The following is a 23,277-nucleotide window of genomic DNA, read 5'->3' on the forward strand; positions in this document are numbered from 1 at the left end:
AGCGGACAAGTCAGGAAACCAACCGCATTGGGAAGGCGATGAAGACCAGCGATTTCAGGAGGAAGGTGAAGAAGATGGAAGAACCAACCCTCCAACACCAAGGAGCCAAGGACGTGATGGACGCAATCGAGGACTAAGAATGACAACACGTAAGATGGACGGAAGCACTGTCAGAGACCAAAGCGAGAACACCAGCCAGGAGCCTGTGAGAACAAGGTCAGGCAGAGAGATCAAAGCTCCCAAGAAATTCGATGACTTCAGCATGGAAATCAAGTAAGACTGTTCCATTGTTTTCCCTCATTAGACACTTCCACCAGGACTGAGCATTCATCATGTTCTAGGTGAATTTACTGTGAGGGTGTTAAAGGGGGGAGATATGTGGTGACGCTCTAGTGTTTTGCCGGGCGGGCATCGCTGGCGGAAACGGAAGTGCGGCCATTTTGTAGAGCCGCGACTTTCTAGCCCGTCAGACGCTCTCCCCGGTGCTCGGAGCAATTAAAGATAGTCGAATCCTGAACACCGGCTCAGTGTCATATTTTAGGGAATTGAGCACCACAGCAAGGTGTAAGGGCATCTTTACAGGATGCAGTTGTGCTAAAAGGAGGGGGTGGCTAGCACGCTGTATACACACTATTAAAGACACCTTTGTCCAGGCGTATGGCACTTTTTGCATGCACTTCTTTCAGAAAGGTCAGCTTATAGGCAGTGACAAGCTATTTCGTTTTTTATTAGATTCCGTAGTATTAGGCACGCAGGGATACATAAGGCGGTTTTCGTCTCACACAACACAGGCACAGAGCTCTCAAAACGAAATGAGAAAAGGGTGAGGCATTTGTGGGCAGGAGGCAAGGCATTGGGAATCATAAAATGTACATCCAAGCTATCATTGAGTAACCCGGAGGCAAAGCCAATGTACCCCTGAGGCGACAATCTTCACGCCGTACCCCGGGGGTAACAAAGCGTAGCCCGGTTTTTTTCCTGTTCCACTTCTGAGGCAGCCTGTCAGGCCTCCCCTGTTTTGCCCTGTAGATGGCGCACCCCCTCCCTCATACTGCAGAGGAAGAGTCAACGGCAGTGGCTGAAAATTAAAAGCGGGGCCCTAGTCTTCCGTGCATCGGACCCACAGTAAACAAAATTGTCTTATCCGATCGCCGTTCCCCAGCGTCGCTCCCCTGCTCGGATATGGACACGGAGGGACTGGAGCCTGCCGGACTGAGGAGTTAAAGGTGAGGCAGGGGTGGTGGCGGCGGCCATGGCGTATTTTTCTCCGCTTTGTTTTGGTTCTCCGGTAGCCGCTCTGCTGGGTTCCTGCTATCTGCACGATTGTGAGTTTCATACGTAACTATTTTCATCAACATGGCATTTTTTTTTCTATTCGGTCAGTGTGATGCCTTATGCTGCATGATGGAGAGACCCTTTTTAACGTGTTTTAATTTTAACAAATGTGTATTTTTCTATTGTATTGTAATATTTATAGAGCTTACTACTCCTATGCGAGACGTTAAAGCGCTTGCCTACATAGATGGCATATTGCCACTTGATTGCTAGAAACGGAAGTATCGCGTGATGTTGTTTTTTTTTTTTTACAAGAAAGGGCATGCTTCACATATTTTGACACAAAGAAGTGCTGTACTGCAAAATAAAAATAAAAAACACTTAATTCGCGTATATTTGATGTAGTGGTGCTAATGTGATTTTTTTTGTAGGCTAATTCTATGTTGTGCTCATTTAAAGTTTAAAAACATATGTGTTTCCTTTTATGACTGTCCAAAATATGACATTGGTGCTTTTCAGTGGAAAACTCACTGCGGACTGCGATTGCAGTGTCAGAAGAACGTGGATTGAACTTTGACAGGCTGAGAGCTTTGCAAGTTAGGAAAAATGTATCAATACCCTTGCAATTTCAGTTTGGTCTAGTTTCTTTCAGATAAATATCCCCTTTAAAAATATAATTTCTCTAATGAAATTAAGTGGTAAATAATGAATCGTCAGTAAAACTCAGAGGCGTACCCAAAACATCGGGAAGGGTGATTTGGGCACGCAACACAGTTTTGTTAAGCCACAGGCTCTGTGCTGGGCGTTAATATTTTCAGTTGGGCTTGATAATATTCAGACTATTTTAAGAGTGGCACTTTGCATTTCCAGGTTTCCAACTTACTGCAAGGACTGTCTGAGCCAGTGCTGTGTTGCCAAATGTGTCTTTGTTCGTGGTCCATGCATTGTTAGACCACTGGTGAACAGTATAGTTAGAAAAATAAGAAAACATATGAGGACTAGAAATGTATGGAGATGGTGTTGATAAGATATTCATTCATTGAGCTCCTATGTGACACTTCAGATTATTAGGAGGCAGTCACAGTGCCAATAACATACTTCTGGCTCGTGTCCATAATGACTTTAGGTGGTTCAACCTGTCTGGGTCCCATCAGCAGAAGGACTAGCCTTCCAAGGCTTTTCATGCCAGTCTATGCCACCCTGACAACACTTGCGACCTCTGTAACAAGTAGTCCAAACTCTCATAGGTGTCTGAAGAGGGTGATTTGTTCTAAACTCACATCTGCTACTTGTCACAATGAAGTTCAACACCAACAGCTAATTCAGATCTGCTTTCTGCTTTAAACACTACATTTTAACTCTCATGACATGACTTCTATAAAGGGAGAGACAGAAGACTAAGACACAGCACTCAGCTACCCGTACAGTAGTTCATAGCCCTAACCATCTCTGGCTGCATCTCCACAAAGCCAAGGCACCAATCATGGCCCCAACCCATATCCTTGAACCAGCAAAAGTGATTCAGTTGTCCGATGCAATTGCAGCCACCGTAAAGGTAATCATTTACCATCCTCAGTGTCATGGAGCCATGAATCCCAACTGCATTTCTTGATTCTGTGACAGATGGGTTAATTCTTCCATGAAACAGATGTTACCTGAAGAACACTTTATAAGAGGGGAAATCATGGTAAATGAATAATACACCACAAAGCAGAACCCAAGCAATGAGGGAATTCTTCCTCATGCCACTGGTTGTCAAGCAAGTCTTCCTTGATGCTTGACCTGTGGCAAGCTTCACCATTCTGTGTGACACTGCAGGTCCCAGGCTCCAGCAAGAAGTTCCAATATACAAATATATGCTATATAATTGTTTGGCATGTAGAAGAGAACCTTAACTGGGAAAAGGTGTCCAAGTTGGACTCCAGTGATAAAGCTAATGTATTCCGCATCCCCCTCATCCGTTCAAGAAACACTACCCAGATGGCAGACTCAGAATCTAGCCTCTCACAGTGTTATTGCTAATGAACACCTCTGCAACAGTATATGTCAGTTCCAATAAACAGTTGAAACAGTTGAAGCCTTGCCTTTAGTAACTATAGATGCCTACAGACCCAAGTCGGGGGGGTGGAGACTCAGAGTTTTTTAGCTGTCTAATGCCAAAAATTGCCTCTACTTCAATATAAGTCCTTGGGTGAAATATATTCCCCCGATTTTTCTTTTTTTCCAAAGTGTCCCATCTCTCTTCTGAAATGTTGGCATGTATGAGGTACCATCCACAAAAATCAACTCTTTTGTTGCTAGATGTCTTCAACAACTTAGCTAGACTTGAATAAAAGTAACTTCAGTGAACGCTGAGGCACTGCTTAGTTGTAGCATAGCTTAATTGCTGAGATTGATTTGCTTCAACCACTTTACACAACACATATTAAAGGAGATCCTACATATTTGCAAATGCTACTGTATGGGAGAGGTATTCTCCAGTAAATGGTGGTTTTCTGAAAAGAAAACTGGCTGCACTACACATCGGCACCACCTTCAAATGCTTATGCTGAAGCATTCCTATTCGTCAAAGCACTCCAAAGTTTTGAATGTTGGTGATGCTATTTTTGACCCCACCCACTTTTTGCCAAGCACAAGCATGTTCAAGTATAGCACTCGTCTTTTTAAACAGGTATGGTGAACAATTGGGAGAAATTCTTGAAGATCTTGGCATTTCGTTTCATCAGTACATTGATGACACACTGGCAAACATTACCTGCATCATGACTTCCCTGATTCCATATCCAAATTTGCATTTTCACCGCATTGGCACACTAATGGATCGAATCAAAGTGCCTATAATGTAATGCTTTAAATAATTAATTCCTTCTCTTAAACCCGAAATCTGACCCAGCAACCTAATATTTTTGGATTGAAACTTTAAATACTATTGACATAATTTCTAAAGTAGCTACCGTGGCAAAATCTCTGGCTTTTCTCCTTGACCAAAACCTAAACCGCATCCAATCTATGGCTATGTTGACCAGATTTAGTTTTCATTAACTCAGAAATTAAAAGCAAGCTACATTCCTTCCATCAGGATCTGAAACAGGAGTTTAGTGAACTTGTGAGTTTTCTGTGGCTCTATCCTCTTCACTGGCGCCCCGAAAAACGGACTTAGCCCACTAAGAGCTGTGCTTCATGTTGCTTCCAGGTTTGTCACCAGCAAATATAACACTGTATCATACCAACCCAGCGCTTGTCCACCTCAAATGGCTCCTGTTGAGGCACGTTGCTCCTTGTAAAATGTACTTCTCACGTACAAAGATATGAACCTCCAAATGCCTAGATTTCTCTCCCAGAAGTTATCTGTAGCTGAAGGCTCTCACTCTATACGTTGGAAAGAGGAAGGTCTTGCTTCGCTCTCCTTTCTAAGAAGGTCACAATTTACATGTCCTTCTCATGTAGTGCCCCAAAAATCCAGACTACCATCATATTAAGATTTCTCCTATTCTTAGCTCCTTCTTAAAGAATGTCCTTTGAAAAACATCTGCAGTTGGATTCCTAATTGCAACTTTTGCATACCCTGTCAGTGCCGCTCTTTGCTTTCTGTTCTACTGCTTCATAAACATATAAATTGCGACATTATTCCATATTGTTATGGACTGTAAATTTGAAATTGTTTAGTGCCTTCCATAGCTGACTAATAATTATTAGCCTGTCTGTATGAGTATTGTTTCTTTACCTGTACCTGTGCCTCATAATCCTGCCACTTTCCTAGCTAACTTAGACCACCAAATTTGATTTTATGATGCCATTATTTCAACCTACACCTATGCACTTTGTTTTGTACCCATTTCTGATGATCTGCAGCTGTGACATATTATGACCACTGTACAGCTTTGCTGCACTCATATAATGAAAATTGTCCAGCCCCGCATCATACAGGCCTACTGTTTCCTATTTGTCGCCTTCTGCTTTTGTAGCTACATGTAGACATGTAGACTTGCTGCCATTGTAACTTCGTAACCTGATTGTACAGTGCTCTGAAACCTCTTTCAGTTGGAGTTTGTGTTATGTAAGACAATACTTAAATACAATTGTATTATTTCCCTCTGAGGTTAGTCACAACATAGAATTCAAGTGTTTCTAAGGCCGAAGGGGACATCTCCCCACAGTTACCACAAGGCCTGTGACGCCCAGGCCATGATGAGAAGGCAAGGAAATAGATGGAGTCCGGCCCTGTGTATGCCGGGGAAGCTTGCACTGTTACTGCCTGGTGGTGTTTCTTCACAAGTGTATTTAAGTGACTTGAAGTATACACTGTTGCTGTCTCTAGTGTACCATCTGTGTGTACTGCTGTTGCCTGCCAGTACCTATGCTTATGAAGGAAATTTGACCAGCTGTTGCCAATGCTGCTCATTTGTGTGTAAGTTAGCTTATACTGCTGCTGCCTTTCGGTATGTGTTCAGTGTGTGAGACAGGGATGTGTGAGTACCAGCACACATACTCTACTTGGCAGTTGTGTGTGGAAAGAAGTGTGCACAGCTACTTCCAATGTTAAAACTGCTTTCACTTCTGCCTCAGTGTTGTACGTGTGCAGTATGTGGAAGTGCTGGCACTGCTGTTGCCCATAAAGTACAAGTTCAGTGTGTAATAGTGAAGCTCGTGGGAATCTGTTTTTGCAGTGAAGCAACCCAAACTATGGGCGTTACCAAGTATGGCTGATTATTGCCTAATAGAAGACATTAAAGTTGAAAGACAAAGTTAGAAACCTTGCAGGGAAGTATGCATAAAATACCAATGATCTAACACAAGCATAAATCATTTGAAAATGGTACCACCAAACTAAACTTTTAATTTTTTCTTTTTCTTTTACAGATTATATCTTATGCAGGACATTTCCCAGGCAATATATCATACACAGTACAGTACAGTATAACCGAAAACTGATATTTACGTAAAAGCAGGTATGTGATTTTTAGGTTTCGCCAGCACAGTTCTTGAGAAATCTATTGTTTTTAATTTAAAATTAAAAGGTACTTACATTACGCCTCCGCTCTTTCCTGGCTTCTCATTGGTTCCTGTGCATGCCACTTACCTTTCCTCCATTTCTATTGGCTGTAGCATATTTTCCTTTATTTTACAAATGCTTGTTTCTCATCTGCTTTTCGTATCAGTTTCCCGCTGCCAAAATACCGTTAACATCCGCTTTGGTGGAAGTATATTTTCATAAACTTTTGCCTTCTACTATTGCAGCATATTTATATGTCAATTTATCACCTGGAGAGATTAAGTGATGTGCATAGAGTCACAGGTTGTTGCGTGGCGCTGCTGAGACTCGAAACTTTATCCCCAGCTCTCGAGTCAGCAGCCTAGGTCGCTGCTCCACATCCTCTCTACTCCTGTGTTATCTGTCAGGGCGCTCCTTCCTTCTCCCAGACGATGATTGACCAAAACAGCTCTTTATTCATTACATTGGCGAAACCGATGCATTACCAATGCTTATTGCATCAGTTGCAGTTTTTGGACCAAATTACATCACGCCAACGTTACGCAATGCACTTTTTCACCTACTAACTTGAGAAAAAATTGCAATTTTGCATCATTCGGTACCAATGTTGTTGCATTGTTGGTCTTAGAAAGAAAAAATATATATCTTGCAAAGATGCTACCGTTTATAGAGTAGCATTTTAATTGTGTTGTTAGGTTAAATGACCACATTGGTCGCTACCTCACACCTTACCTATCACTAGTTCCTTGCTCTTTCTCCCAAGAAAAACCCACATTTTTTTCACAGCTAATCCCAACATTTCGTTTTGTATGGGAGGAGCAGTGTGACTAGTGTAATGCAAGTGTGTTCACAGTAGATCGTTCTTTAAGAGCTCTTGACACTCTCAACATTAAAAACAAGCATTTGCAATGCAATAGGTCTCGCATTATTAAAGTTAGAGCTATTGGCATTGTAAATGGCAATGCCTTTTATTTATGTTTTTGCTTTTAAACATAAATAAAAGGCATTGTCATTTACAATGCTAATAGCTTAAACTCTCGCAAAAGTGAGACCTATTGCATTGCAAATATGGGACGGGCAGCTATAAGTCTCCAGCTGGACGCATCCTTCGGATGCAGTACCAGCGAGACCTAAAAGGAGTGAGGGATAGAACAGGTAAGCATGAGATGCTGGTGCATGGGTGGATGGTGTGTGAGCTCTTTGGGAGAAATGATTTGATGGCTTGCCTGTATGGCAGAGACTGCTCAGATCATGCACTATAAGTATTTAGCTGTGCCAAAGAACGGATGCGATAAAGAATGAGGCGAGCCAATCACACCTACAGATACTTCCCATCTTAGGTGGTCCGGACTGGTTTGTGAAATGTATTTTTTTTTACCCCATTGATTATGGTGCATATGGAGTTGCCCAGATGGGAAGGCGCTACCTTTGAATGTAAAGTATTGCATCAGCTGCAGTATATGTTCTGTTTCCACATAAGTGTGGTGAGTTATAAACCTATACTAATTAGTAATATACAACAAGATATAGTGTCTACTTTAGGAGTCCATCCAAACTTGGCAGGAATCAAACCAAAGTAATATGATTTGAACAAACCGTTATAGAATATCTTCTAGGGGTTAGTCCAGGAATTGCAGAGAAACAACCTTGAAAAGATCAAACTCGAAATACATGAGCCTGTGGGCCACAAGATGTATCTGGACGACAACACCCACAAAAAAAAAAAAAAAAAAAAAAAATCAGACTGTATATGCACACAGGTCTGTGGGGTCCACTCAGGTGCTGCACTTGTGCAATCCACTGAAATCATACTGCTATATGTAGTAATCAGACACTACGTGTAAAGTGGGCCAGTTGAGAATGTGTTACAGTGCCTGTCTCTGGCTGTGGTACAGTCCCTGTCTCTGGCTGTGGTACAGTGCCTGTCTCTAGCTGGGGTACAGTGCCTGTCTCTAGCTGTAGTAAAGTGCCTGTCTCTAGCTGGTGTACAGTGCCTGTCTCTATCCAGGGTACAGTGTCTCTATCTAGGGTACAGTGCCTGTCTCTAGCTGGAGTAAAGTGCCTGTCTCTGTGTGTGGTACAGTGCCTGTATTTAGCTGACGTACAGTGTCTGCTTGTAGCTGGATACAGTGTCTGTCTCTATCTAGGGTACAGTGCCTTTCTTTAGCTGTGGTTAAGTGCCAGTCTCTAGCTGTGGTAAAGTGCATGTGTCTGGCTGTGGTGCAGTGCCTGTCTCTGGTGCAGTGCCTGTCTCTGGCTGTGGTACAGTGCCTGTCTCTGGCTGTAGTGCAGTGCCTGTCTCTGGCTGTGGTACAGTGCCTGTCTCTAGCTGTGGTAAAGTGCCAGTCTCTGGCTGGGGTACAGTGCCTGGCTGTGGTACAGTGCCTGTCTCTGGCTCTGGTGCAGTGCCTGTCTCTATCCAGGGTACAGTGCCGGTCTCTATCTAGGGTACAGTGCCTGTCTCTGGCTGTGCTACAGAGCCTGTGGTCCTGCCCCCACCCCCAGAGGCCTGGAGGCCGCGCTCCCACTCGTGCTTTCGGCCGCGCTCAGACAGGACATCTTATCACTCGCGCTCCGAGGCTCCAGGATGCGTGAACCAGGATAGGAAAGGCTAAGAGGGGGGGGGGGGGAGGGGCACTGCAGGGAGCGGAGGGAAGGAAGGAAAGAGCCAGGGAGGGAAGAAGCAAGAGGCGGAGATCGGGAGAGACACCCAAGGAGCAGCACAGGAGGTCGGGAGAGCAGCACCGAGGGTCCAGTGTGCCGCCCCCCCATTCCCCCCCTTCCTTCTGCATCCAGCCCTGCTCGCCTTTGCACCCTTGTGTAAAGTGGCCAGTAACCCTTAGCGCTCACTCTATAAACACGTCCAAGTGCACGCGGCACACACGCACTGGTGTTTTTATTTGAACCTGTCCCCTGCGGCTTCTTAGCACTGTAAATAAAGGTGTCACTCTTTGTATCAGCTGCAGAAGAGTTAAAAACGATGTTGCCCACAATAACGAACCTGCAGTAGAGACTTCAACCCGCTCAGCTTTTCCCACCTATCCGCGTATGAGATAGTTCTGCGGGGTAAGGCTCTCGCTGTAAAGATATGTGTGGAGAATGCACAGAGGTGTTAACTATCACACGGTACTCCGAGGGTTAACGCACGGTACGGAGCGCGGGTTCAGATACCGGTAAGGAAGCTCCGTTGTTAATGCACCTGTCCCCCCGCATCACCGCCGCAGCCCGGGACAAACGGAACATCGCCGCCGGCCTGCGACCAGGAAATCAGGCAGGCCGGGCGGGACAACCGGAAGTAGGAGGGCGGGAGCCTACCCCGCCTCCCACGGAAGAGCCGCGGCTGTTTTGAGCACCGGAGTAGGCAGGAGCTTACCCTGCGCCCCGGTGCACTCGCCCTGAGATGGAGGGAGGAAGAGTCCTGCTGCCGGCGCCTTCCACGAGGCTCCCAGGAGTGAGGGAGAGCCCGTGGTAACCGGCATAGAGGAGCCCTGCAGCTGCCGATGAGAGGAGAGCCGCCGCACCAAGGAAGCCGGTGAGTGGGGCTTCGCCTTGTTGCTGAGCTGCAAGGGCGGGGGGCATGTGTGTGTGCGTGTGCGGCGGCGGGGGGGCTCTGTATGTGTGCGATGGCGGCGGGGGGTCTTTGTATGTGTGTGTGTGTAGGTGCGCTGGTGTGTGTGTGGGGGGGTCTCTGTGTGTGCGTGTAGGTGCGCTAGTGTGTGTGTAGGTGCGGCGGCGACGGGGGGGGGTGTGTGTGCCTGTGTATGCGTGTGGCTGTGTATGCGTGTGGCTGTGTGTGTGCGCATGCGTGAGTGTGTGTATGTGCGCATGCGTGAGTGTGGGTGCGCGTGCACGCAGTCAAATCCAGCTCCAGAGAAGCGCGTGGCACCCTCTTGTCCCTCATTCCCCCGAGACGGATCACTAATGTTGTCGAGACTGCACGCATCCTTCGGATGTTATTCACATTGTACTGCTTTACAGCTTTTAAAACAGCAGAAAATTAAAGTTTTTAACAATCTAAATGTCTATGTGACTGACGTTTTGATAAAAATATGTTTCACCTCCTATATTTTTGTATCTGAAATAGATAAACCAGGAAGAAAAAAATGTGGTTCCTAATGAAATACCTTTGTATCCAGAATGCTAGCAAAATGGCATGAATGATAGTTTCATGAAATGTCTAAGCAAAACTGCAGATTTCTTAACGAACCCATCAAACTTGAGAAAGGTGAACCGCAAGGAACCTCTAGCACAAAACCCATTTGCCTTTGGTTGTACTGGGGCCCTTCAAAAGAAAGGGCTTCATGGACATATAGAGGCATTCAGCCAAACTGTGACTAAAAACAACTATGGACATGCCCAGAAACCAACCTGTGTAATTCTGTTACAAAAAGCTCTGTGCCACTCAAAACGAACAACGCAAAAGTGTGTAACAATTCTCTAATCATAAAATGCAGTGATCCCCAAAGAAAAGTTCTTGAAAGGGAGGCATGCCCATCAATCGTGCTCCTTCGTTGTTCCCACATCTTCCCAACTCCCATCTCCCTATTCCATATCTCTTCTCGTATTCCCCTCCTTTTAAAAGTATTTTTGATCAAATGTGTTTATAGAACAGTGTACATAGGTTCCAGCAGGACTTCTCACAAGCAAAATGAAAGAGAGGAGGTCCGTGCCACAACCCACTTATCTCTTTTTGTGTTTGTCTGTGCACATGCATGGGGCACCATTGTTCCCCTCCAGATCAGTTTTCTCAAGGTACCTGTAACCCACCCTGCACCCTCTTTATGTGTTGTACATGGTAGTCTAGCAACACAGCAAACTAGGTAGAGGTAGTCCTGGGATAATCAGCATATCTTTTTATGTTTAAATTTGTTTATTGGTTTCAAGGAAAAGGGTAGATTAGATAGTACAATGCCATATTGAGGCCACAGAAAAAGGTACATGACATGTTGGAAGAACCACTTCGTAGGTCATAGCACATAACTTGCAAAAGTCATAGGGCCCCACCATCGATCTCTTGTTGTGTCCACCCAATGAGTTATGGCATTGAGCAATAATCGTCTGTGAAGCCAAACGAGTAAGAACAGAAGTAACAAACCCCCCTCCCAACCCCGGAAACTCCCTCCTCCCCAACTAGTGTGCCGAACCTTGTGTATGTAGGGTATCGCAGTTACGGCACGTTCACTGCGCTTCCTTTCCAGACCCTGAGGTGACATAGTTTGTGTCTGTGAAGCGCAGCCGACAGAGGTATCTGGGGCATGTACATTTGTTAAACTCTTGAGAGAGAAGTGTAATCAGCGGTTGCCAAACTGTATGGAATGTAGTGGTAGTCTGTGTGAGTGTAGCTTGGAGACGCTCCATTCCAAATGTAAACCAAAGTCTGTGTAACCAGCCCGTGTGAGTGGGCCGAGTGCTAGTCCACCAAAGGAATAAAATGTGCTGGGAAGCAGCCTGTATCACCAGACCCATTTGGCGCCCCTAATGGATTTCAGAGGGAAAGTGAGTGTGTTCGGGGGTCCGAGAATGGTGTAGGCTGGAAACCTTGGGATTGCAGTGTCTAGGCAGCTATCTATATCGTTAAGGACTGCTGTCCAGTACGCCTTGATTTCTGTGCATTCCCATAGGAGATGTGTCAGAGTGCCTATTTCCCCGCTTCCCCTCCAACAGTACGCGCTCCGGGAGGGGTTGCCCCTGTGTAGCCTAGCAGGTGTGAGGTACCAATATTTGGCCAGCTTCACAGCTGACTCCCTGCCCGCAGTATTCCTTGCTGTGTGGTTGGCCCTGTAATAGATCGACCGCCACTCCTGAAGTGTCGATGTTCTCCCCAATTCCTCTTCCCAATTCCCCTGCCCTGCGGTGTGGTGTGCCTCTGGGAAGGGAGAGCATCTTGTAGATGTCCGTGATAAGGCCTCCATCCGAGTCCTTTGTAACCAGCCATTTCTCAAACTCAGTCAGTTGCCTCTCAACAAGTGGGCCAATCTCGGGTTGCTTGAGCCAATGCCTGAGCTGGAAATATTGATAGAGCTGTGGCGAGGTGATGTCGTACGCCTGAGACAGCCCAATGAATGGAATAAAGCCCTCTAAGTCGAAGAGATGGCCCGCTGATCTATAGCTGGAGCCTCGCCATTGTGGGAACGATTGGGGGTCAGTGCCTGGGGGAAACTCAGGATTGTCCAACAGAGGAGTGAGCGGCCAAGGGAAGGTTGTGAGCTCTCGACCGGCAGCGGCCGAGTCCCACACTTTCAGTATACTGCGCGTAATGGGTGAGTTTTGGAGGTAGCGCGGTCTGTGTAGGCGGCGGAGGAATGGTATTTTCCACAAAGACGTTTGAGCCATGGCTCTATCTTGGCAGAGCCATCTCTTCTCTGATTCGGGCCTATACCATTCCACTAGGTATCTCAGCTGCGCAGCTTGAAAGTATTGCTGTAAATTGGTAATCCCCAGGCCCCCCTCCATCCCACGATATGCCAATTGCTTATGCAATCGCGGTCTCTTTCCCCCCCAGATAAAGTGTTGGATCGCCGCCGCTGCAGAGTTTTAATGGTTCCGGCCAGCGGGATCACGGGGATAGTTTGAAAGATGTATAGTATTTTGGGGAGTGCCGACATTTTCACAGCCGAGATCCTTCCCAGCAGGGATAGCGGTTGTTTCGTCCATCTCTCCAGGTCTCTTTGAATTTCCGTTGTTATGTGAGTATAGTTCAAAGCTACCGTCTGGTCTGTAGATGGTGTGAGGGTAATACCCAGGTAAGGGAGTTGCAACTGGGTGGATAGTCCCCTCCGTCTACTGGTGCTCCACGGTGAGTGTGAGCATTTTTACTATCCGAAAGCCTGACACCCTGCCGAAAGTCTCAATCTCCTCCAAGAAGGCCGGCACCGAGCGCTCGGGATTATCTAGAACCGCCAAGATGTCATCTGCATATAGGCCGATAGAGTGTGGCTCCCCGCCAAAAGTTATACCTCTAATGTCGGGTGGTCACGTACTCTCTGTGCCAGTGGCTCGACGTAGAGCGCGAACAGGAGAGGGGAGAGGGGACACCCCTGCATGGTGCCGCGTTGGATATCGAAGGGACGGGAGCATAAGCCATTAAGGCGGACCCGTGCTCGAGGGCAATGGTAGCAGCTGGCAACCCAGGCTTGAAAACGCTCACCCACTCCGAAGTGTGTTAAAACCTTCCTCAAAAAGCTCCAATCGACGCGATCAAACGCTTTTTGAGCGTCAATGGCTAGGAGAACCGAGTCCGATTGCTGGAAATGGGCTTTGTCTATCAAGTGGAGGAAGCGTTTGGTGTTGTCACTGCATTGTCTGCCAGGGATAAAGCCCGGTTGGTCCGGCTCTATGATCCCCGGGAGCCAAGGTCCAAGCCTCGAGGCCAGCACCCCCGAAAAGAGCTTAACGTCAAGATTAAGTAAAGAAATTGGTTGGTAAGCGGAGCATTGAATGGCGTCTTTGCCCGGTTTGGGCAGCACTATTACATCTGCCTCCAGCATGTCGGGTGGGATGAAGCCGGGGCCCTGAACTGAATTAAAAAGCTTTGTAAGCAGCGGTGCAAGTAGCGGACAGAATGGTTTATAAAAACCGGCGGTCGGGAGAAGGCACTGATCACCTCATCGATTCGAATAGGTGCATCCAGAGCGCTCGCGATCCCTGTGTTTAGCACGGTAGTTGCCGCGCCCCGTAAGTAAGTGTTAGCGTCGGCCACTGATATGGGATCCGCCTTGTACAGGGATGCGTAGTAGTCTCTAAACGCTCCTGCTATTTGTGCCTCATCACGTAGTTCCTCCCCCCTCTCATTGGGCAAGGATAGAATTTTTGAGCATTGAACCTTGGCCCGCAACGCGCTCGCAAGGAGGCGTCCCGTTTCTGTTCCCCCCTACATAATAGGTATGTCGTAGGCGGAGAGCTGCGTACTCTGCCCGGTCCATGTCTAGACTCGCTAATTGTGCTCTGGCAACTTTTAGTTGCTTCCAGAATCTTGGGGCCCCTGTACGGCTCTGTACCCGTTCTAGTTCTACGACCTTGGCTGTGAGGACTTCCCGTTTGGCTTCACGGTCCTTAGCTTCCGCCGCCGCTACGGCGAAGAGTTTGCTCCGCACTACTGCTTTTAACGCCCCCCACACTGCCGTCATAGGCGTATAGGGGCGGTCATTGACCGCTATGTACTCAGTGATGCGCTGGACTATCTCTTCGCGCTGTAAGAGGGGTTCTCTCAACCTCCATCGTCCAGGGGGTCTCGTGATAGTAGGGACTCTGATTGTGATCTCCACGGCATCGTGGTCGGAGATGGCCGCCGGGGTGATGTCTACATCCACCACCCGGGTGTCCAGCTCAGAGGAGCCTATGAAGTGGTCCAGTCTAGCATAGGTGTGATGCACATGTGAGTAGAAAGTGTATTGTGATGCCCCAGGATGCTTAACCCTCCACAGGTCCTCCAACCCCCTTTGCTATAAACATTGTTTACCTGCCGCCGAGAGAGCGCCTGTGCTGCCATAGCGGTGGCCTGACCTATCCCCGTCTTTGTCCATTACTAAGTTAAGGTCCCCCCCCAGGAGTAGTAAGGAATCGGAGGAGTGCAAGGCCTCCGACAGGGCATTTTTAAGGAAGGGCTCTTGTCCCGTGTTCGGGGCGTATAGGGATCCCACCGTCAGCTGCATGCTTTCCACTGTGATACTATGGGCCAGAAGTCTGCCTTTGATCTCCCCCACTTTATCTCTAACTTGACCATGGAAGTACCTGGCTACCAGAATCACAACTCCCGCCTTTTTGTCAGAGGAGGAGAAGAATTGGTGAGGAAACGCTCAGGACCTCATCCTATGCCAGTCTTTAGAAAGTAAATGCGTTTCTTGAAGCAGGCAGATCGCGGCGCCCGAGTGCTCCAGATATGATAGTACCGCTCGCCGCTAGATGGGGTTGTTGAGGTCCTTCACATTCAATGTTATAATTTTTAATGTGGCATTAGCCATCTGGGCGGCTTTGAGTGATGTGTGCGCTGTTTGCCCACTGCTGTCGCCTTGCACTACGCGCGCGGGCCACTGCCGCTGTCGGCACACTGGTTTACAGGCCCCGCAACTTACCCAACTCCCACCCCCAGCCCAAACCACCCGTCCACCCGCCCACCCTTCCCCAACTACCCCCTTCCGGACTCGCCAACCTCCCTCCCCTACTCTGACCCCAACACCCCCTGCCTGCCTCCCCTCCTCCCTAACCCCAACATAGAGAATTCAATGTTGCATCATAGTCCCAGGCCAGGTAGCCCCTAACTCAGGCCTGTGGTAAAGTCACGTGAAGGAACTTGTGGCACTGGCGACCTCTCCGGCCCCCCGACCAGTATGACTGTGATTCGATGGAAACCCCTCACCCAGTCCGGTCAGTCTGCCGTCGATGCGCCCCTGGACACCTCCTGAATGGCCAGGGCTTGCTCCTGGGCCACAGTGGCTGGGTCCGGTTTCATGGAGGTTCTGGATGAGCGTCTGCGACCAACCCGTTGCCACCCATTCTGGGGTGGACGCTGCGACAAAGTGGGCTGGGGTCCTTGCGAGTTGTCTGGCGAGGAGGCGTCCTCGTGGAAGTCAATACCCAGAAGGGCGCAGGTATCCTGTAGGGACCTCATTTGATGCAGGGACCCATTCCATTTGAAAATCAGTCGGAAGGGGTGACCCCAGGAGTAGGGGACTCCCTTTTCACGTAGGAACGTCGTGACCGGCTTGAAGGCTTTCCTTTTGTGAAGGGTGATGGCTGAGAGATCCTGATAGAGTGTCTCTGGATGTCCCTGGTGCGTAAGGGGTTGCTTCTGTCTCGCCTCTCGCAGGATTCTCTCCTTTAAAGGGAAGTCGGGCAGGAAGGCTAGGATATCGGGAGGGGGTGCAGGTGCGTGGCGCGCCAGGCCAACTCTGTGCGTCCTGTCTATGCAAATGTCAAAATCTTTAGTTTCCCCCAGGATCTGCCGGAACATACCCTGCAAGAAGGCGACGATGTTCTCCCCCTCCGTTTTGGATGGCACTCCGCGGACCCTAATGTTGTTCCGTCTGGACCGGTTTTCAAGGTCCTCTGCGTGAGCCTGCAGGTCCATTTGCTGGTCGCGGAAGCGGATGAGTTCCTGCTGAAGTTGTTCCATTTCTTCGCCTCGAGAAAGTTCCGCTTCCTCCACTGCCGCCACTAGCTCACCCAAACCATTCACGTCTCTGCGAAGTTCGCGATGCTCACCGGCCATCTCCTGCTTCAACATTTGGAAGTCTTCGCGCAATGAGTTAAAGAGAGTTTCGAGAAAAGATTTGGTAATGGGTACCTCTCCGTCCCCCTGTTCTACAGGCGGCTTTGCTGGCGGGGAGGGGGGATTCTTGTCGCCGTTAGGAGGAACTTTGACGAGCATTTCTGTAATAGTGCGTCACCTCTCCTTCCTGCGGTGGCCATCGTCGTCTCCCACCTCGCGGCGGTCTGTTAGGTGGCTGGGGTCTGCTGGTGTTCCTTTGCCCCTCAAATATGGAGACTGATGTATCCCGGGTCGAAGACAGGGACCACGCAGGCGGAGGTACGAATGGGGAGCCGACCCAGCAGCAGATTTGCCCCCCGTGAGTCCCTGGCGGGAAGCTCCGCTTTCAAGGGTGCAACTCAAGAGGACCACCACCACAACTCGAGAAACCACTTTGGCTTTGTCCCTGGTATGGTGCTATGAGGAAGAGTGGGGCCCCAACACTGTAAGGAATCCCAGCGACAGACGCAGTGTGTGCCCCGGGGGGGCTGCAGCCCAGTTCGGCAGGAAGACGGAATGCCCTTTGTACCCCCTCAGGTGTCTCGCAAGACTGTCTCTCACCTCGAGGGCCGGTGTGCGTCCCTTTCTCCCTCTTGTCAGCTTCGTGCCAATTTCAGGCTGGGCCCCGGTCGGGAGCACCGGATAGGCCTCTGAGCCTCGGCCTAGAGTTCCACGCTGAGTTGGTGCGGGCCGCTCCAGGTAATGCGGTCTCTCGGCGCCCTCACGACCACCCAGCGCTGCGGGGGCACAACCTCCCCCGTCGTCGGTTGATGCCGGCAGCCGTCGGCCTCCTCGCCCCCACTCCACCACCGGCGACGCTCACCAGGGGTGGGGCAGGTCAGTAGCAGGGCAGTCTTATAGGCCTTCAAGCCGCGGACCAGTGTTACGAGCCCGCCCGGGCCCACGGCGTCAGCTCCCAGCAACGTCAGCCGTCAGCCTATTCCCCCTGCTCCTCCGTGCAGGCGACTCCTCACCTCTGCCGCTAGGGTGTCTTGTGGCAGCCGACACCGACCGGCACCCGGGCACTCGTTATGGGACCCACGGCACACCACCGGGATTTTAAGTTTCGCGGTCCCCTCCGGGGATCCCGTGGCCGCCGCCTCTAGCTTCCAGTCTCCGCCGCCGCCTAAGTTGATGCCCGGTTTCTCTTCTGCAACCCCTCTGGGATGGGAGTCGGTTGACCGCAGCAACGTGTCGCTGGCTCCGTTGGTCACTCAGGATCTAGGTGCATGTCACAGCGCCCGCGCCGCAGACGGCAGCCATTTCGTGGAGGCGGATCACAGATCGCACTCCTGTCTCATGGAGTCACCAGAGACCCCGCGCAGCTCCACGGCCAGGCACCCCTCATGGGACAGCACACAGCCCAGGAACGCAGCGAACTGGGGTAATGGTATGCTAAATTGGCCGGGAAAGGGGACCTGGAGCGGGGAGCCTCAGAGTTCTGCTACCGCTCAGGTCGCCATCTTGGCACGCCCCCCCAGGATATCTTTTTGATAGTTCGGAACTAGCTTTGCCTCTTCCTACCAGCCATAAAACTTGGTAAAGTAATGGAAACAGTAGCAGAAATAGATTTCCTCCTAATTGTAGCAATGCTTGTCAAACATCAGGAAATGCATTCTCTCCAAATTGGAGGAGTGTTTTGGGCAGAGGCAATGGGTGATAGTACAGTCATGGAAAAGTCTTAAGAAGTACCCAACCTTATGGGCCTTTGTAAGAAGCAGGTTCTGCATAATATATACCAAAGTAGGGAATAGTGTGCACAAAGTCCAGTGGATCCCACTAGGCTTAAGTGGATAATGCTAAAAGCTCTATTTGTGGTAGTGTGTTAGAGCAGTTAGTTGGGGGGTGGAGGGGTGCCTTTAGACGTAGAAAGATCTTTACTGGAGCCGATTGCGGTTAGGGAGACCCTTTGTGATGAGGCCGCCGACGTCTTTGTGGAGTCCAGGAGAGGTCAGCCACTGATGGTTTCGAGGTCAAATTCGCTGGGGATACTTCACTGGACAGGTGAGCCACTCAGACTCGGGCGGCGGGTGCTGGGTGCAGAGGGGCAGGCGTCGCAGTCCCAGCTGGATCCGTAGTCCTTGGAGTTGGTTTCTTGTGAACAGGGCCGCTGTACTCGGGAGATACAGCCTTTGTTGAAGAGCAGGCAGTTTTCCTTGGGTTTCTGGAAATCGCTGGCTGCAGGACAGGCGTCGTCATCTTTGCAGAGTTTTTAAGCGGGAGACAGGCCAGTAGGGCTGGGTTCAAATTAGGAGTCTTCTTCAGGCTTGGAAGCGCAGCGTCTTCTTCGTCCTTCTTTTTAAGTCACAGGAATCTGAGGATCAAGATTCAGGGATGCCCTTAAATGCTCAATTTAGAGACGCTACAGGTACTGACAGGTAGTAACCAATGGGCTACATACCTTTAGGGAGACTACACCCTTAGTATGTCCCCTCCCTTTGGAGAGTGGGCATCCCTTAATCATATTTGCTCAAATTCTTCCATCCAATATGGAGGATTTTCTAAGGCGGGTATCACTTAAGCTCGGGACACCTTAGGGGCGGTCCTGGCTCAGAGGGGACACACCTCTCCTGCTTACTAATTTTCCTACCAACCTTGCTGCCAAAAGCGGGACTTGGTCAGGGGGGGCAGGCATCTCCACTAGTTGAAGAGGCCCTGGTTAGCATAACAACGGGCAGGAAGCCTTTGCGGCTCACTGCCCTTGAATGCTGTTCCTATTTGGGGGTAGGCGTAAAGTACCTCCACCCAGAGCAAGCCTTGTTTCTGACCCACAAGAGCACAAGGCCCCCACCTCAGGGAGTCCGAAACATGTCTGGAAGTTGCAGGCTTTTAGAGACTGGTCAGCCACACACTAGAGAGTTGGTCGTTTTTTAGGGGCATCTCTAAGATTCCCTCTGAGTGCATTTTATAATCAATCCAACTCTGGCATCAATGTGGGTTTATTATGCTGAGAAGTTTGATACCAAACTTCCTAGCTGTTAGACCTGGCATCATTGGCATGAGTCTCTCCTCCATTTTTTCTGTTTGCCTCCTCTGTTTACGATGTTTTTGCTGGTAAATGCTTTGGGCACTGTGCCACTGCTGATCAGTGCCACAGTGCAAGTGCTCCCTATGTGAAATTGCTGTATTGATTGAATTCCATGTTTGGCTTATTTGGTTTACTGTCAGTCCCTAGTAGAGTGCACCAGGAGTGCCAGGGCTTGTAAATACAAATGCTGCTAGTGGGCCTGCAGCACGTGTTGTGCCACCCACAAGAGCGGCCTAGTAAAAGTATGTCTGAAGGTCTACCATTGCTAGACCACGTGCAGTCTGGTACTGTCACGCAGACTGCGCAAGTACACCTACTTGCCAGTCCCTAAACCTTCCCTTAACTTCATGTTAGTCACCCCTATGGTAGGCCCACGGGCAGGGTGCATTGTAAGCATAAGGTAGGACAAGCCTGACAAGGTTGGTATGTCCTAATAGTGAATTACAGCCATATTCGTTTTTCACTAGTGTAAGGTAACCTGCTCTCCATCAGTTAGAATGGGCTGCCAGGATTATTAATGCTATAATCCTAGCGGGCTCTGGGAGCATGGTGCAATGTCGAGTTTGGTATCCCTGAACTCAGGGTTTAATAACGCATCAGTTTGTGTGGATGGTTTTTGGACTCTGTGTTTGAAAATAGCACTTTTAGAAAGTAGCTATTTTCTTGTCTAACTGTCTACCGGTCTCTGCTGGTTCTGGTGTGCGTGTGACAGGAGCTGGGTGGCTCCAGAGGTCTGAATGAGTCAGTGTGGGATGAGTGGGGCATTTGCATTGAGAGTAGGGGAAGAGTAGCTCCTGATAGCCTGCCCTGCCTGATACAATGCTGGCTCCGCCCCCCTGCCAGGCGACTGATGACTCTGTGCCTGCCTGGGACTTTCCTGGCCCACCTCCTGCCGGGCAACTGATGGCCCTGCCCCTGCCAGTGACAATGCTGGCTCCGCTCCTGCTGGGCGGCTGAAGACTCTGCCCTGCACAGTGAATAGGCCAGGTGCTTCGGCCTGGCAACACCCACAACAAACCCAAGATGGGGGGAAATTCCCCTGCATGGACAAAGGGATCAAAGCCAAAAAGGGGTATAAGAGAAGGACCCCTGAACCAAGAATTTAGATCACTTCTGACAAGGAAACCTGAACCAAGGACAAGAAGCCTGCTGATCTAAGAACTGCCTACCCCTTCTGCCAGAGTGCTGTTTGTTGGGGGAATCCTGCATTGCTTCTTTATTTTTGCCAAGGAACCAGGAGAGAGGAACTGTGTGTGTACTCTCAATCTTTGCTAAGAAAATCTCCAAGGGCTGGAAGAGTGCCAGTCTCCTGTTGAAGTCACAGGGCTAAAGGACTTCATCTGCTTAAAGTGCTGTTTGCTGGAATTTGTGAATCCAGCACCTCTGAAAGAATCCAGCAATCGCGACGCTGACGGACGCCGCCGAATCCAGCTCGACATCGTGAGTAACGGCTCCAGTGTCCCGCTTCCTCGACGCCGGCCGCCGGGCCCGATCGATGCCAGCAACCGCGCCAGTGAGTAGTGAGTTCGGCTCCAGCTCCAAGTGACCTCGTGTCTGCACCGCTGCTGATCGCATCGACTTCGAGCCCTCTCGACGCCGTGAGCGCTGCTCACTCTTGCAACATCGACATCGACGACGCCGTATCCTGCTTCACCTCGTGAGCGCTGCTCCTGCCTGACTTCGGTCGACGCCGCTGCAGATCGCCCCGACTCCGAGGCCCGATCGACGCCGAAGACGCGACGCCGGACATCTCGACGCCGCTGATCATCGAGTGCTTCACTTTTCCAAGGTACTGTGTTGTTGGGGTCTGTGCGACTCCGGGCTCGACGTAGCGCTCCTCGCGGTCGACGCCAAGCCTTTGGATTAACTTTGCCTCGACGTCGTGTGACTCCCGTGTGGGTTACATTGTTGCCAAGAACTGTGTTTTAAAGAAGAAGAGTTGCTTTTGATACTAAAGACTTTGTGCTAAGAAGAAACCGTACTTGAACTATTATTTTTCCTTCCAAGAGTATTTATTAAGATTGTGGTATATTTTTGTCGTTATTTGGTCTTGTGCTAAGCCTTATATAAAAATCCTTATTTTTATAATACTACTGTGTCGTGTCCATTTGTAGTGTATTCACTTTATTACTGTATGTGGTCATAAATGCTTAACGCACTGCCTCTGGGATAAGCCTGTCTGCTTTGCCAAGCTACCAAGGGGGTGAACAGGGGTTATCTAAGTGTGTGATCCCCTTGCCCTGACTAGAAAAGGTGTGTCCCTATTTGTCAGAAGTGTACCTCTGCCAACTAGAGACAGCCGCTTCTAACATTGGTGGGTCAGCGGTGAGGATTTGAACTTTGCATTTATGACCCATGTGCAGTGATTAGTGTGCGCTACATAGTGAAAGCAGACCATAGCGCAGCCACAATCTAATTTGGAAGGATTCTATTTTTGTTCTCCGCTTTCCTGGAACTTGATTTTTGAAACTGCCAGTTTTGACCATGAGTGATGCCGGAGTCACTGCCCCTGTTGTTGGGGAGGAATTTGATAGGAGTAAGATAAAGGATTACAAATTAAAGGAGCTGAAATCCTTTTGCAAGAAATTTAAAGTCCCTACCAAAGGCATCTCAGCAAAGGAGGAATATCTCAAAGCTTTGGAGGCCTGGTTGGAATCCAGAGATCCCTCTGATGCGGTGGTGGTACCGCCAGGGGAAGGGGAGGAGGAGGTGCCAGTGAATGGGCCCACATCCCCTCCTGGCAGCAGTGTTTCCTCCAAAGGTCTTTCTCCTGAAGAAAGAGAAGAAAGGGAGAAAGAGCGAGCTTACAACATGGAAATGGCAAAACTTAAGATAAATGGGCAGTTGGAAATAGAGAATGCAAGAGGCAGGAGAGAAGCTGATATGGAGATCAAAAGGTTAGAGTTTGAAAGGGAAAAGTTAGCTTTGGAGCATGATACCAAGTTGAGGGAGTTGGAGCTCAAAGCTAAAGAGTTAGAATTGAATCCCTCTGGTGGCAGCATCCCATCTGTGCCTGCAGAAAGTAGGTTTTATTTTCCCAAAGATGTGATCAAAGATTTTCAGAAGAATGAGGATATTGGTCAATGGTTTAAAGCATATGAGTTAGCATTGTTGGCCCACCGGGTCCCTGAGAAGGATTGGGGAGCGGGGTTGTGGGGTCGCTTTGTGAATGAGGGAAGAGATACCCTGTTAGACATGCCTGTTGAGGATAGGATGTCTTATGCTCATATGAAAGATGCTTTAATGTTAAGGTATGGCCTAACCCCAGAAAAGTACAGACAGGCCCTTAGAGAATGTAAGAAGTTGCCTGGTACGACGTGGGTGGAATATGTGTCATATTTTTGCAGAGCCATGGATGGTTGGGTAAAGGGCAGCAAAGTGGAAAGTTATGATGCTCTTTATGATTTGTTTGCTTGGGAGCACTTGTCTAATAACTGTTTTCCAGAGCTGTGCCAGCACCTTATTGATAGCAAGATATCTAACCCTAGAAAACCTGCTGAAGAGGCGGACCGCTGGGTCAGTACCAGGGTCCACAAGGGTCCAGTGGGAGACTCAGCCAAAGGTGGGCAGGGTCCCCAGCAGAAGAGTGGGGGGGACAAGGGTAAACAGAGGGAGTTCCAGAAAGGGCCCCAAAGTAATCCCCAAGGGAACCAAGGGAAGGGTTCCCAGCCTCCCCCAGAGAAGAAATCAGAGGCCCCGACAGGTAGACCTGTTCGTAGGGGCCCAATGACCTGC

At 49.2% G+C, this 23,277-nt stretch overlaps 1 protein-coding gene across 1 annotated transcript in view; it reads left to right on the top strand.

The window, feature by feature from the left end:
• Positions 1–1,025: 1,025 nt before the first annotated feature.
• Positions 1,026–23,277, top strand: part of ANKRD46 (ankyrin repeat domain 46) — an 82,505-nt gene continuing 60,253 nt past the window's right edge. Inside the window, exons 1-2 of the mRNA XM_078686949.1 lie at positions 1,026–1,226; positions 6,136–6,224. The gene's annotated coding sequence lies outside the window, so the exon portion shown is untranslated. The remainder of the gene's footprint in view (positions 1,227–6,135; positions 6,225–23,277) is intronic.

This window comes from Lissotriton helveticus, chromosome 4_1 (assembly GCF_964261635.1).
Source record: "Lissotriton helveticus chromosome 4_1, aLisHel1.1, whole genome shotgun sequence".
Classification (NCBI taxonomy): domain Eukaryota; kingdom Metazoa; phylum Chordata; class Amphibia; order Caudata; family Salamandridae; genus Lissotriton; species Lissotriton helveticus.